This window comes from Lycium barbarum, chromosome 5 (genome assembly GCF_019175385.1).
Source record: "Lycium barbarum isolate Lr01 chromosome 5, ASM1917538v2, whole genome shotgun sequence".
Classification (NCBI taxonomy): Eukaryota; Viridiplantae; Streptophyta; class Magnoliopsida; order Solanales; family Solanaceae; genus Lycium; species Lycium barbarum.
This window is the reverse complement of record NC_083341.1, coordinates 108,644,746-108,658,455: the sequence shown is the minus strand read 5'-3', so window position 1 is coordinate 108,658,455 and position 13,710 is coordinate 108,644,746.

Here is a 13,710-nt window from a genome sequence, read left to right as displayed (position 1 = left end):
ACATATCGTCAAACTCGTCAGGCCTCAGAGCCGGAGTAGAGGAACTTGGTGCAGCCTCAATATCTTCGGCAAAGCTCGGGGGTTCCGCAGTTGCAGTAGGTTCATGCTCGGGCGTCATATCAACGTCAACGGAGACTTCGATCTCCAGTTCCGGCCCGATCTTTTGACCGAGTTCAGCAGCGGCCGCCTCCCGGACCTCCTTATCCTTTGTAGGGGAGCTTCTTCAGAAGAAGTTTCACTTGTAATGTCGACAAAGTCAATCGACCTTAGAAGAGCCGGGGAAAGAATTTCTTCCGCACCTGTTTCTGAGATCGGAACCAGGAGTCCTTCAGCAGCGGAAGGAAGAGGTGAAACGGCAACAACCTCATCAGGGATAGGAGCAACGGGGGAATCGGCATCAACTCTCTGAATAATGATGTCGGGCTCTGCTTCATCCCGTGAGGTCCGGGCGACGCCCCTCGCCCTTTTCTTCGACTTTTGCCCTCTATCCGAGGGCCTCTTTCTTTTAGCAGCAGCAGCAGCAAGGGCACAGGACGCACCCGCTGAGTCGAACTCAGATGCTGGCGCGTTGGGTTCGGCGCTCGACTTTGGTCTTGGATCCACCGAGCCCTTGGGCAAGCCTGAAAGCCGAAGGAACAATGAGTACGGATAATGAAAAATGCAGTGAACACAGGTAAAAGCAAAGCATTACCGTGGTTTTGGGCGACCCATCTGCCGCATGACAGGTGGGCCCATGTCCGGTTGTCATGGTCATACTGGCTGAGGAGCGCCGTGACCCATTCATTTAGGTTATGGACGGCCGGAAGAATGTATCCGTTGGCTAATAAAAATAAGAAAAGCAGTGAGAAAATAAGACCGAAGAATAACAAAACATACAAAGGCAATAACTCGAAGTTCAGGCTTACGCTTGTTGTTCCACTCTTCCGGGAAGGGCATGAAATCATTCGGAATGATGTCCGAGGTCCTCACCCGGACGAACCGTTCCAACCAGCCTCGGTCCCTGTCTTCATCCATCTTCGAAAAAAAGGGGTTCCGGCTGCGTTTTGCTAATTTTATCACGCCGCCCCGGAATAGCCTCGGGGAGTATAGACATATCAAGTGGGCCAACGTGAACTCTTTCCCGGCGTTATTGGCCAGTAGCCGAAGGCACGCCACGACCCTCCAAACAATCCGACCGATTTGGGCCAAGGTCACACCGTAAGTCCGACACATGTCTAGGATGACCGGGTCGATCGAAGGGTCAAGTTTGAGAGTGAAGGGGTAGGTGTAAACATACAAAAAGCCTTTCCGGTGGTCGGTGACTGATTCGTCTGGCCCGGGGGTGAAAACTTGAACCGAACGTGTATTCCACCCGCAGTCAACCCTGACCAGGTCGAGCTTATCCTCGGTAATGGAGGAGGGGTATCGCCTCACATCAAATCCCCTATCGGCCACCGACAAAGGTTTTTCAACCTCGAGATCTTTGCTGAAGTTGAATTTGGCCGGTATAATAACTGAGGCTGTAGGCTCGAAGGAGCTCTTTGCTTTAACCGGAGATACGGTCTCGGTTCCTGGGGATGAAATCGAGGGAATGTCATGGGAAGTGGTTTCAGACATTTGGAAATATGAAAAGAAGAAGTTGAATAGATTCAAAAGAGGGGCTACAGAAAACAGAGGGCAATAGAGGAACAAACAATGTGGAAGAACTCAGAAAACGAGAATTAACGGTGGACAGCAGCAGTTCAGTGTAGAGAATGGAGCAGAATTGTTTCCTTTTGCGTAGAGTAGACAACGAATTAGCAACAAACTAGATCTGGAAGGAGAGCAGATGTGATGAAAAGGAATAAGCGAAGAGCAGAAATCTAAAGCAGAGAGGAAATGGGTTGAAGATTTGAAGGGTGCTAAAATGGAGAAATGAAGGGTTAATAGGACGTTTTATAGTTTTGGGAGTTTTGCGGTTATGGTTTTTGGCCAATCCGGGAGCGCTACGTGCCCCCATAATTAATGAGAAGCGACTCGAAACGACGTGCATGCGGCGGTTGTCAGAGCGGACCATCCGGGACAGGACACGTGGCCGCTGAAAAGGGAGACGTGACGCAACCGTTCCCGCCAAAATGAGTAGATAACAACGAGCTAACGGGGTCACCGGTTTCGTGATTCATCCACTTCCCGATTACCCCGATAGATCAGTGACCCGGGAATTGTGGAAACTATCTGTATACGGTAAAAACCGGGTATGAGTCAAAACCAGTGATACGGGGAACAGAAGGAAGGAGGTCACAAGAACATAGATGAAGATTTTCATTCTGAACCGGAGGAACGGTCGGACCGGAGCCAAGCGCGAGGCCGATTGGTCCGGTTTCTTCATCATCGGTCGGTCGAGGCCGTTAGTCCGAATATCCGTGGCTATTGGTCCGGTAGAGCCGTTGCGCGTGAGCTACGCGTCGGTAGCGTCCTGTCATGATCAACCACCAACCATGCGTGTGTCAGACCGTACGGTCAAGCTAACCCACTCAGAGCTGTCCTTCCTCTTGTTTTTTAATGATTTGTATTGTATGAGGCCCATAGAGGCAACACTATAAATAGAGTTCATCCCTATCCTTTGTAGAGGTTGGCTTACACTTGTCAAGCACACTTTGTAATAGCAATATATACACAAGATCTCTCTCAAACACCTGATTTCGGTCACATTTGCTGTGTTATTTCTTGCATTACTTCAATCGGATAACATTCACACATTAGTGAAACACACAAATATATAGCAAACCACCGATTATCATTGCTTTCGTTGCATCATATCTATATTTATACCTTTCTTTTATCTAGTAGATTGAGGCTTTACCACGTATCTTATACCCACTCATAAATTCAATTGATTATCCAAATTCGGGGTAAACATCTATGAGTGCCCAATTATGAGTTAGGCCTGATAATTAGAAATTAACTTGTTCTTCATTATTATGTAGTCTTAATTGCAGCTTCTTCTCCTCGTGTCTCCTCATCATTGAGAAACTCTTTAGCTGTCTGTCTTATTATTGCAGTCTCCAGTGTGCAAAGTATGAAAACATATATAAGGTTGTCCATTAGGGTAAGCGTAACATAGTGGAAATTAATTAATTAGACTAAAAAAAATAGTGATATTATTAATACTAGAACTATAGTACAAGCTTTGGTTTTGGATAGCTTTTGAAACATTATCTTTGGCATTTTATGACATGAAGAGTAAGCTAGCAATTAAGAGTACCAAACTGTTGTACCAAGATTCTCACTCACTTTAATTGGACTAATCTATTCATTATCCTCTAAAGACAAAAAAAAAAAATCGTAAAGTGCCTTTCCTCTTTTTGTAAAAGCAAGTGATCATTCTAGTTTTCAAAGTGTGTATTCTTATCCTTTTAAGAAAATGGTTCTCCAAAATATTTCATGATATCATGAGTACCTAATTAAACTTAGTTGTAATTGGTGCTTTCTTCAATAGATGGTCCTACAGACACAAGTATTGTATAGTCCCATATTTAAAACAGAGTCTGCTTGTGCGTGTCTTATAAAGATAAGTACATGTGTGGATTCCAGATTGATCATGACAGTTACAAATGAATGTATATGGATGTTTACATGTACATAATTGACTTTACATTGAGAAAACGTTATTGTCTCTATCTGTTATCATTAGCATACCATAGTGCATACATCTTTTTGCACAGATTGCCCTTCTTTTGGGTGGTCTTTAAACTTTGCCCCTCATATTTGTGTTCTTTAAGTTTTGCCCTTCGCTTGGATACCTGAGGTTCTGGGTTCGAACCCCCGCTCAGGCATAAAATAAAAAAATAATTTCGCAAGGCAGGGCTGGGGGAGTGTATGCCGGATCCGGCATACAATCCTTAAGGAAAAATTAAAATTATGCCGGAGGGAGCAGACTTTGCCTTGAGACATATATATATATATATATATATATATATATATATATATATATATATATATATATATATATATATTTTTTTTTTACTTTTCAAGGCAAACTTTTAATTATGCCTTAAGGAAAAGTTCCGCCTTATGGGGCATACTTTTAGTTCCGCCTTAACTAAAAGTGTGCCCCATAAAATATAACTAAAAGTATGCCCCATAAGGCGGAATTTTTCCTTAAGGTATAACTAAAAGTTTGCCTTAAGGAAAAGTTCTGTCTTATGAGACATACTTTTGGTTATGCCTTAATTAAAAGTCTGCCCCATAAGACATAGTTCCTTAAGGAAAAGTTTTGCCCCATAAGGCATAACTAAACTATGCCTTGAGGAAAACTTATGCCCCCTTCGGCATAATTTTAGTTTTTCCTTAAGGACTTTATGCCAGATCCGGCATACAATCCTTAAGGAAAAACTAAAGTTATGTCGGAGGGGGCAGACTTTGCCTTGAGACATATATATATATTACTTTTCAAGGAAAACTTTTAATTATGCCTTAAGGAAAAGTTCCGCCTTATGGGGCATATTTTTAGTTATGGCTTAACTAAAAGTGTGCCCCATAAAATATAACTAAAAGTATGTCCTATAAGGCGGAACTTTTCCTTAAGGCATAACTAAAAGTTTGCCTTAAGGAAAAGTTCTGCCTTATGAGGCATACTTTTGGTTATGCCTTAATTAAAAGTGTGCCTCATAAAGTGTTATATCCCGTATTTTTGCGCATTTGGAAAAAATTGAAATAATTTTGACTTGTAGGAAATAAGGCTATGTTTTTATTTTCTTTAATACATGTGTGATATTCATGAAAAATATTAATGCGGAAATACGAAGGAAGGCCAAGGGCAAAATTGGAATTTCAGAAATTAGTTCCGTGAATTACAAAATAAGATCCACAACTAATTGGGCTAAAAAAGAAATAAGAAAAAAAATGATGAGGCCCAAGAGTTTAAGGGTGGCCGGCCATGGTCTTGGCCCAAGCCCATGAAATTAGTCATGTGATTAATCATGTGACTAATTAATATAAAAGAAGCTAATCTTCAAGAAAGTTCAAGAAACAAAACAAAAAAATTGAAGAACACTTCAAGAGGCCATTCGGCCGAACCATAAGGAAAGGAAAAAAAAAATTCCAAGTCCATCAACTTTGATCCAAAAATCTCTTTCTTCTTGAATTCTTATTAAGTTCAAAACGCTCTTCGACGTGGTATAATTAGTTAAGCGAGAAAATCACGTTTGTGGCAAGTGGAAAAATTGAAGAAAAAGGTAAGAATTCTATTTTTTTATGTTATGGAAGAAGTGTATATGTTATAATGATTGAAATTAGATGAGAATTATGGAATTGTGGTGTATGGGTGCATGGCGTGTGTGTGTGTGGAGTGTGTGCATGGCCGTGAGCCATGGTGGTGAAGGGGAGAGGTGAATTAAATTTCATTTAGTTTGTTAGTTATGTCGTTGTGACTTTTGTGACGTAAATAAGGGTTTAATGATTTAAGTCGACATTGAAATTGGTTGTATGTTGTTATGGGAAATTATGTGTTTCTAATATAGTTTTTACGTAATTATGGAAGTAGAGTTCTAAAATGTGGATTATGGTTGTTGTTAATGAATTTGGAAGAAGACAATGCGACTTTGTTGTTTCGTCGCATTTGTAGAAGTCTCGAATGGAATATGGAATTGGCGGGATTGTTTGAATCCTTGAGTATTGCTTGAAATGCTATTGAATTATGTTTGAATAATCTTGAATTAGTAAATAAATATGAGAACGTTGATATCAAGTTGGAAGTGTGAAGTTGGAATGGGAGTTGTTGCATAATGTAGAAAAGAAGAACATTTATGTTAGAATGTATTTTGTTATGGTTCTTGATGTTGTTGGTATTGTTGTGGGTGTTGTTGTTGATATTATGGCCGAGTTAATTCTCGGGGATGTTGAATTTATAGGGGAAATGCTGCCGAAATTTTTGTAGACAAATATGGATTTAAGATTGAATTCTTAAAAGCTTGAAATTCACATTTGGTAATTGTGACCAATTGTAGATTTTGGAGCAAACGGGATTTGAGTTTGGGCGAGCGTAAGAAGTGAATAAGGTATGTAAAGCTATCCCTTTCCTTCTCTTGGCATGTCCTAGGTGTACTAGGTTTGGATTTGAGCCTCGGGGAATATTCTGTTCATAGAAATCCGAGTTTACTTTTGGTACTATTTCATTCAGTAAAATTGAATTAGAGCCCTTTTATTTTGTTGGAAAGAAATGTTCAAACATCTGTAACTGTCACAAACGCAAGCAAATCCCCTTGAAACTTCCATGGATGACTCCATAGAGTCTAATGTTTGTAAATTACGTACGCCACCTCGACTTGACCCGAGGTGGGCCCACTAGCCCCGAGACCTCCTTCGTTTGTCCTATTCGACTTACTTTTGTATAATGTCAAAAAGGAACTTTTGCTTATGATTTTAGCTATCAAAGAATGATGTTTTAGTGGCTCCATTATATTCTAATATATACTCTGAATTACAAATCCGATTTCAGAGATACTTTTGTGAAACAGACCCCATATTGTTCAGTTATTCAAACTAGTTTACTTAACTTGTTGTCATATGATCATACCAAGTCTTCACAAATGTTTTTATATGTAAATTGCATTAGTTTCTCACTATTCCGCTCGTGCATGTTATTATGATATCGTTCGCCGGATCCCGGGCCGGTTTTGTGATCGTGCGTATTATGACATATTCGGCAGTATGATGTGTTACGGTTCCCGAGACCTCGCCATAGGGCCGGGTACCGTTTATGGAGTTATGCTGTGATATGGCTTATGATATGTTCTGATGATATGATATGTTGTGACGATATGTTATGTTCAGGGTTTGTACGGAGATTTGAAACCTTCTGGAGTATGCTGTGTTGTGGCACCAGCATCGGAGTGGTGACCACGTTCCTGAGCCTTATGCATGATTTTTATTTGCATTATATATACATATGTTTCAGCACGGACTTTGATGTACTGGTTCGGTATTTACTTCATGTACCCTTTTATGTCAGCTATGGTTTGGATTTCTGTACTCTATGCTTTACATACTCAGTACACCTTTCGTACTGACCCCCTTTCGTCGGGGGCTGCGTTTCATGCCCGCAGGTACAGAGACTCGTGATCCGCCAGAGTAGGCCACACCTTCTGCCAGTACAGAGTGCTCCTTTTGATTCGGAGCCCATATTTTGGTATATATCTTTGTCATGTATATGTTTCTGTATATTTGGCTATTTGGGGTACGGCGGGGCCCTGTCTCGTCATATGTTTCCGTTTTGATTTGTAGAGGCCTGTAGTCATATATGTGGGTAATGGGTCGTGTGTGTGTTCGTTCTGTTTATGATTTGCGTCTTAATGCGGTCCTGTCTGTTATAGCGGCCATGGTGGCCCACATGTTTGTATATGTGCATATATTCGACGATGTGTATTCCGCCGTCCCTTCTGGCTTTGATATGATATTTTTGCACGTGCGACCGCTTAAGATAACATTTGTTTCCAAATCTGTTTAAAATGATCAATATGGAATCTGAGTTAAATTAGAATCTGACGAATTAGTATGTAAATCTGTTTGGGGTGTCCAAATAGGGCACCAGTCGTGGCCCACGGAGCTGGGTCGTGACATAAAGCATAGTTCCTTAAGGAAAAGTTTTGCCCCATAAGGCATAACTAAACTATGCCTTGAGGAAAAGTTATGTCCCCTCCGGCATAACTTTAATTTTTCCTTAAGGACTTTATGCCGGATCCGACATACACTCCCTCCAGCCCTGCCTTGCGAATTTTTAATTTTATTTTATCCCTGAGCGGGGGTTCGAACCCAGAACCTCAGGTATCCAAGCTAAGGGCAAAACTTAAAGACCACAAATATGAGGGGCAAAATTTAAATACCGCAAATATGAGGGGCAAAATTTAAAGACCACCCCAAAAGAAGGGCAATTCTGCGAATTGCCCTAGTGCATATGATTAATTAGGTGGCTATAATTTCAAGTCCAAGCCCAAGAATATCCTTATATTTCGCCAATTGGTACTTATGGTAATAGGGTGTCATAGTATTAGTTATATAATCGACTATATTATATAATTACGAGCTTTACTAATGGAGTAGTAATTATCGTCTAAAAATGGACAAGAATTAATTAGTGAGCTGACGTTGATGTTAAAACAAAAAGAAGGCTAACAAATAAGAACCGCCAAAGAATATAATTGTAACTCTTAACTTGCTCCAACAACTTCCTATTTATTTGGTACGGCATATCAACAAGACATTTTGAGGGCATTGCAACACTAAGCTCGTAATTTAAGGCTCAAATATTACAATATCGTTCTCACTTAGCTTGAAGGACACTGATAAAGAACTTCTAGAAAAATAATGAATCTATCACATATATTCACAACTCATAAAATTGTTTGACCGTTCGCCCACTCCAACTAAGCAAAATAAAGCATATTCGATTGAGGCTCAAGAGATAAGGATAAGGAGAGAGAAGAAAAGGGGAAGCTTATTGAGACTCAAATTCCCCTATCGAAGCTCCTTGAACCTGAAGTGAGAGTGGAGGGGCTGCTCAATGAGAAGAACTATTAAATGATTCAGATAGCTATCGCATTGGTCGAGCCAGGGACCTATCGGGAAGGTTGAAATAATGAGAAGCTCGAACAAGAATTTGGAGATGCGCTCTACCTCACACCTCGATCAGCAAACTAGCTTTTGAACCAACTAAATATCCACTTAAAATGACATATTCATAAGAGCAACTGCAACTTCATTTGCGGGATGACCTGGTGCTTAGTTATACCTTTCTAGAAGGAAACTTGGAGGATTAACATGCTATTAATCTTTCCACTAAATTGTTGGTTCCATAAATAGAGCTAATTAATATTTGATGCATTGAAGCACAACATCGTGAGCTGAAGTTGGGTGGGTCAAGATGGACTAATTTCTCCACCCCTCAGTGAGAATATTAGCAACTCAAATCAATGTGTGGTATTTAGCTCTTCTAACTATTAGCTGACAGTTGCCATACGAGGTATGGCACCACAAGCGCACAATTCATAAGTATAGTAGATATGAAAAACAAGCATATCCGAATAACAAAACTAATAGTAATAAATTAGCAATAGAGACCAAGGAAATATAAAGTATTACTCAACAAAAGGAGATATTTATATACAATTATTAATATTTAAATTCCTAATCACAAAAATGCAATGAATTCAATGATGAAAATAAATGTATAACCTATCAAATTTGACTTTTAAACTCATCGCTATATACAAGGATCGGGCTGAAGAACCGCAATTTCTTCTGAAATTCGGAATATGCGAATAAATAATTGAATAGTTAGGTTTAAACCGAAAGGGACCGACAGTTTATTTAGTTACTGAGGAGGACCCATTAGTAACCTTTTCATGAGTAAACAAAACCACATTGGCATTTGCACATCAATTTATTCATGAAAAGTGCAAAAACAAAAAGGAAAGGAAGAGTTTGGGCAGGCAAAAGCTTTACTGGCCAATGTCCATGTATGGGCCGCAATAACAGAATTGAATTTGTGATGAGCTGAAAACTGTCTTATTCTTGCACGCCGTGGACCAGAAATGGGACCTATTTAAGGTCGGTGCCATTTTATCCTCCTTTATAATGAGTGACATTGTGGCTATAAAAAGGGAAAAGAAAAAAAGTGACATTGTGGAGAAAGGTCGCATGTAGTACTAGAATATAATATTCAAGAAATGAGATGCCAACTCAATAGGTTTTTGTAAACCATTTTTATACAACTCTGGTTTTTCGAATTTATTTGAGTTATCTGTACTGAAGAACTTCTGCACCGATAAGGATGGTAAAACTAGTCTTTGAAAATATAACTCAATTTGTGTTATAAAATAATAAAGCAAAAAGAAAAATATTGTAGAGAAGAGGAGAGAATTTTTTATTTCTCTTGAGGAATGATTTACAATGGAGGAGACCCCTCTATTTATAGGGGAAAATTAAGCCTAATTTCTCTCCTAGAGATAGACATATTGGTGTTTATCTATGATATGGCAGACATCCATAACATAATGATATTTATCTAGGCTAAAGTCCTCGATCGACCCCTGAACTTGTCCTGATTTTTCATTTAGACCCTCCAACTGAAACGTTGACCATCTGGACCCTCGAACACAAGCTAAACTGTGTCATTTGAACACAGTCCAGATCAAGCGTGGTGTGCGAGCTACACTTGCTGTGACATGGAAAAATAGACCAATAAAAATAAGTCATGTCAATAAAAAAAATTAATTTTAAAATCTATTTAAATAATTTTAAAAAATCTGAAAAACCCAACCCATCCTCTCCGATCTGAAAACCTAGCCCACTTCGCCGCCTCCGCCACCCCCAGCAGCCGCCGCCCCCAGCACCCGCCGCCCCTACCGCCGCCGCCACCGCCACCGCCACTTCAAAATCTATTTAAATAATTAAAAAAATGGTGTTGTTTTTCGTCGGAGATTTGTTTAAATAGATTTTGAAGTGGAGCGGTGGCGGCGGCAGTGGAGGCAGTGGCGGCGGAGGCAGCGGCAGCAGTGGCAGTGGCGAAGTCGGCTATCGGAGAGGATGGGTTGGGTTTTTCAGTTTTTTTTTTAATTATTTAAATAGATTTTAAAGTAGAGTTTTTCTTAAAATTAATTTTTAATGATTAAAATTAAAAAAAAATGGTCTCTCACGCTCTGTTTAAAACAGTGTACTGCACGCATGTGCCAAGCTGGCACGATGTGTTCAAATGGCATAGTTTAGCTTATGTTCAAGGGTCTAGATGGTCAACGTTTCAGTTGGGGGTCTAAATGAAAAATCAGGACAAGTTCAGGGGTCCATCGATGACTTTAGCCATTTATCTATAACACTCCCCCTTGGATGTCTATTTGATAGATAATGTGCCTCATTAAAACCTACCTAGAAAAAATCCAGTGGGAAAAATTCTAGTCAAGGAAAAAGAGTACACATTTCTAATAATATGCATTTTGGCTGGCTCATTAAAAACCTTAACAGGAAAATCCAATTGGGACATGGCTAAGGGAAAAAGAATACATCACGTATTAACTCCCCCTGATGTGTATATCACTCCAAAACTTGAATCTTCGCATTTTAATCTTGTGCACTATCTTTTTGAAAGTTGTAGTTGGTAGAGACTTGGTGAACAAATCAACCATATTATCACTTGATCCAATCTGTTGCGTGTTGACATCACCATTCTTTTGGAGATCGTGTGTGAAGAACAACTTTGCTGAAATATGTCTTGTTCTTTTATGAATACTCTCTTTAGTTGGGCTATGTGTGCTGTTGCATCGGCATATAATATTATTGAAATCACTCCTAGTGCATTCCTGACTTTGCTATGATTTGACTGTCATGTAGAACAACATCGTATGACTGTAATCCCTCATAGTCATAGCAAAATATATAAATGCATCAATTACATAAAAATATGGCACTGAAGGATCAAAGTCTGCAAGTTTCTCATTTCAATTTCTTTGAGCAAATAATCTATTTCTTTTGAAAACTCTTTAAGAGTGTCAATAATACTCAGGTCATCAACTTGCACTAACAATATGACAGATTTTGATTTCCACAAAGACGTAGGGATAAATAGACCCTTAGTCATTAAATATTCACCAAGGTGATTAAATCGCATTCACCTTGCTTGATTTAATTCATATAAGAATAATGAACAAACTTCTAGAACTTGTGTATGCTTCAGGGATTTAAAATTCTTCAAGAATTTTCATATAAATTTCGTCAAGTGATTATATGTATTAGTATTTAAATGAGTGACATTTTCTGTTGTCTGGACTGTAGGTCCAATAAGCTTGAAGCTTACCAAAATGAATCATTTCACTTGGTAATGATGTCTACGTTAGCATGCTTTATATACGTAGAATTCAGATCCTCACAATCTTTTACAATATTGCGCTATATTGTACCAAAGATATCGTCGACAATATATAATTTGTATTGGTTCACAATGTGACATAACTTATTGAGATCTCATCACTTTCATTATTTTTAGGTACCTAAACCTCTTATGAGGTTTCATGAAGTGTTATGTCGCAGGCTCTTCAAGAGCACATTGTCTTATAATGATCAATTTGATCATTTGTTTCTACCCTTTTCAAGGATTATTTTATTTGGAACTGAATGACCTAACACGCTTCATGCATGTTGTAGACTCTGTCCTTCAAGGACATTAATTTAATAGGAGCATTTTGTAGCTGAAATTAGAAATTAATTTTGGGTCAGCAAATGCTTCTAGCACTTGACTTGAATTATCTTTGAATAAGGATCATACGAATGATAATTTACAACATATTTCATAACTGCTTATTCCTACTCTTTATGTTAGAAAAACTAACATATATCTCATCTTCTTTGGGGAATCCATCTTTGTGCATCATGGTAGATTAATTAATCATATACCATTAATTAATCATATACCACACATAAAAATTGTTAGATGGAAATATCTGGTTCCTGACCCTAAACTAATTATGAGGGGAGAGTTTATCATAATTTATTGGTTTGAAGTATACAAGTGTTGTTGTATGCAATATATCATATTTCAAACCAACATATGAAGTTTTGTTCTTGTAAGCAATGGTTTAGCTATTTATCGAAGGCATTCAACACCAAACCAACTTGGATATAAACCAACATTAACAAGATGAATTATCTTGATTATATAATCTGAAATTCTTCTTCAACTCAATTATTTTGAGCAAGTAACTTTGCAAATATCATACTACAGGTTGACAATAAACACACATGCGACCGTCTTGTCGATGCATCTATTTAAGACATCACATAACAGGTGAACGGGCCGATAATCACCTTTTATATTTTTTCAGAATTTAGGGAATTCAATTCCAACATTAGCCAGTATAGTCAACTTATCATGAGAACAAGCAACAAATATATATTCTTGAAGAATCTTCTAGTTCTTCAATATATGTCAAATACTCAATCTGCACATCATAATTGAAACGGAATGGTCAAACCGCTCATGCCGACTAATAAAATTATTTATATCAGTAAACTTTACTATGCCATGTGCTATTTGTTTTAGTAAAACTTCTAGTTTATTATGACATGAATTATTTTTTGTACCGATAAACTTCTTGTTTATCGTGACATACGATTTCATCATGCTTATATTTATGTAGTACAATTTGGAGAAATAAATAGGGTAACCATTCATATACATAATTCTTACCCACTATGATTTTGAAGATATTTAATCCTCCAATCATTTATAGCTTCAATATGATAGTCATTTATTATAGTAAACTTCGGGTTTACAACAACTTGTCTTTTGATCATAACAAAATCATATATTGTAAACTAGAACGAATGAAACAATACTATATAAGCACTTCAGGAGCCTTTAATTTATTCTCCATAATCACATATTGTTTGGACACTACTAGTGCCATGATCGTCTAGATAAATAGTCAGCTCTTCTATAGCCCTTAATTGATTTTGTACTGTCAAATATATTTTAGATACTGCTGGTGTCACACCCCAAGCTCGGAGAGATATGGCCGGCATCCGGTGCCATATGCGGCTCAAGCGAACCGCACTGAGCTTGAATCTCTGGAGGGATAACCCTCAAGTTAGACCGATAAGGTCTACCTGTAACTAAAGATACCAATAAGGCCGATTAGGCCGCACAAGAACTGTCCACAACACTTAGTCATCAAGGCTACACGAGATATTAGCCAAAACATATAT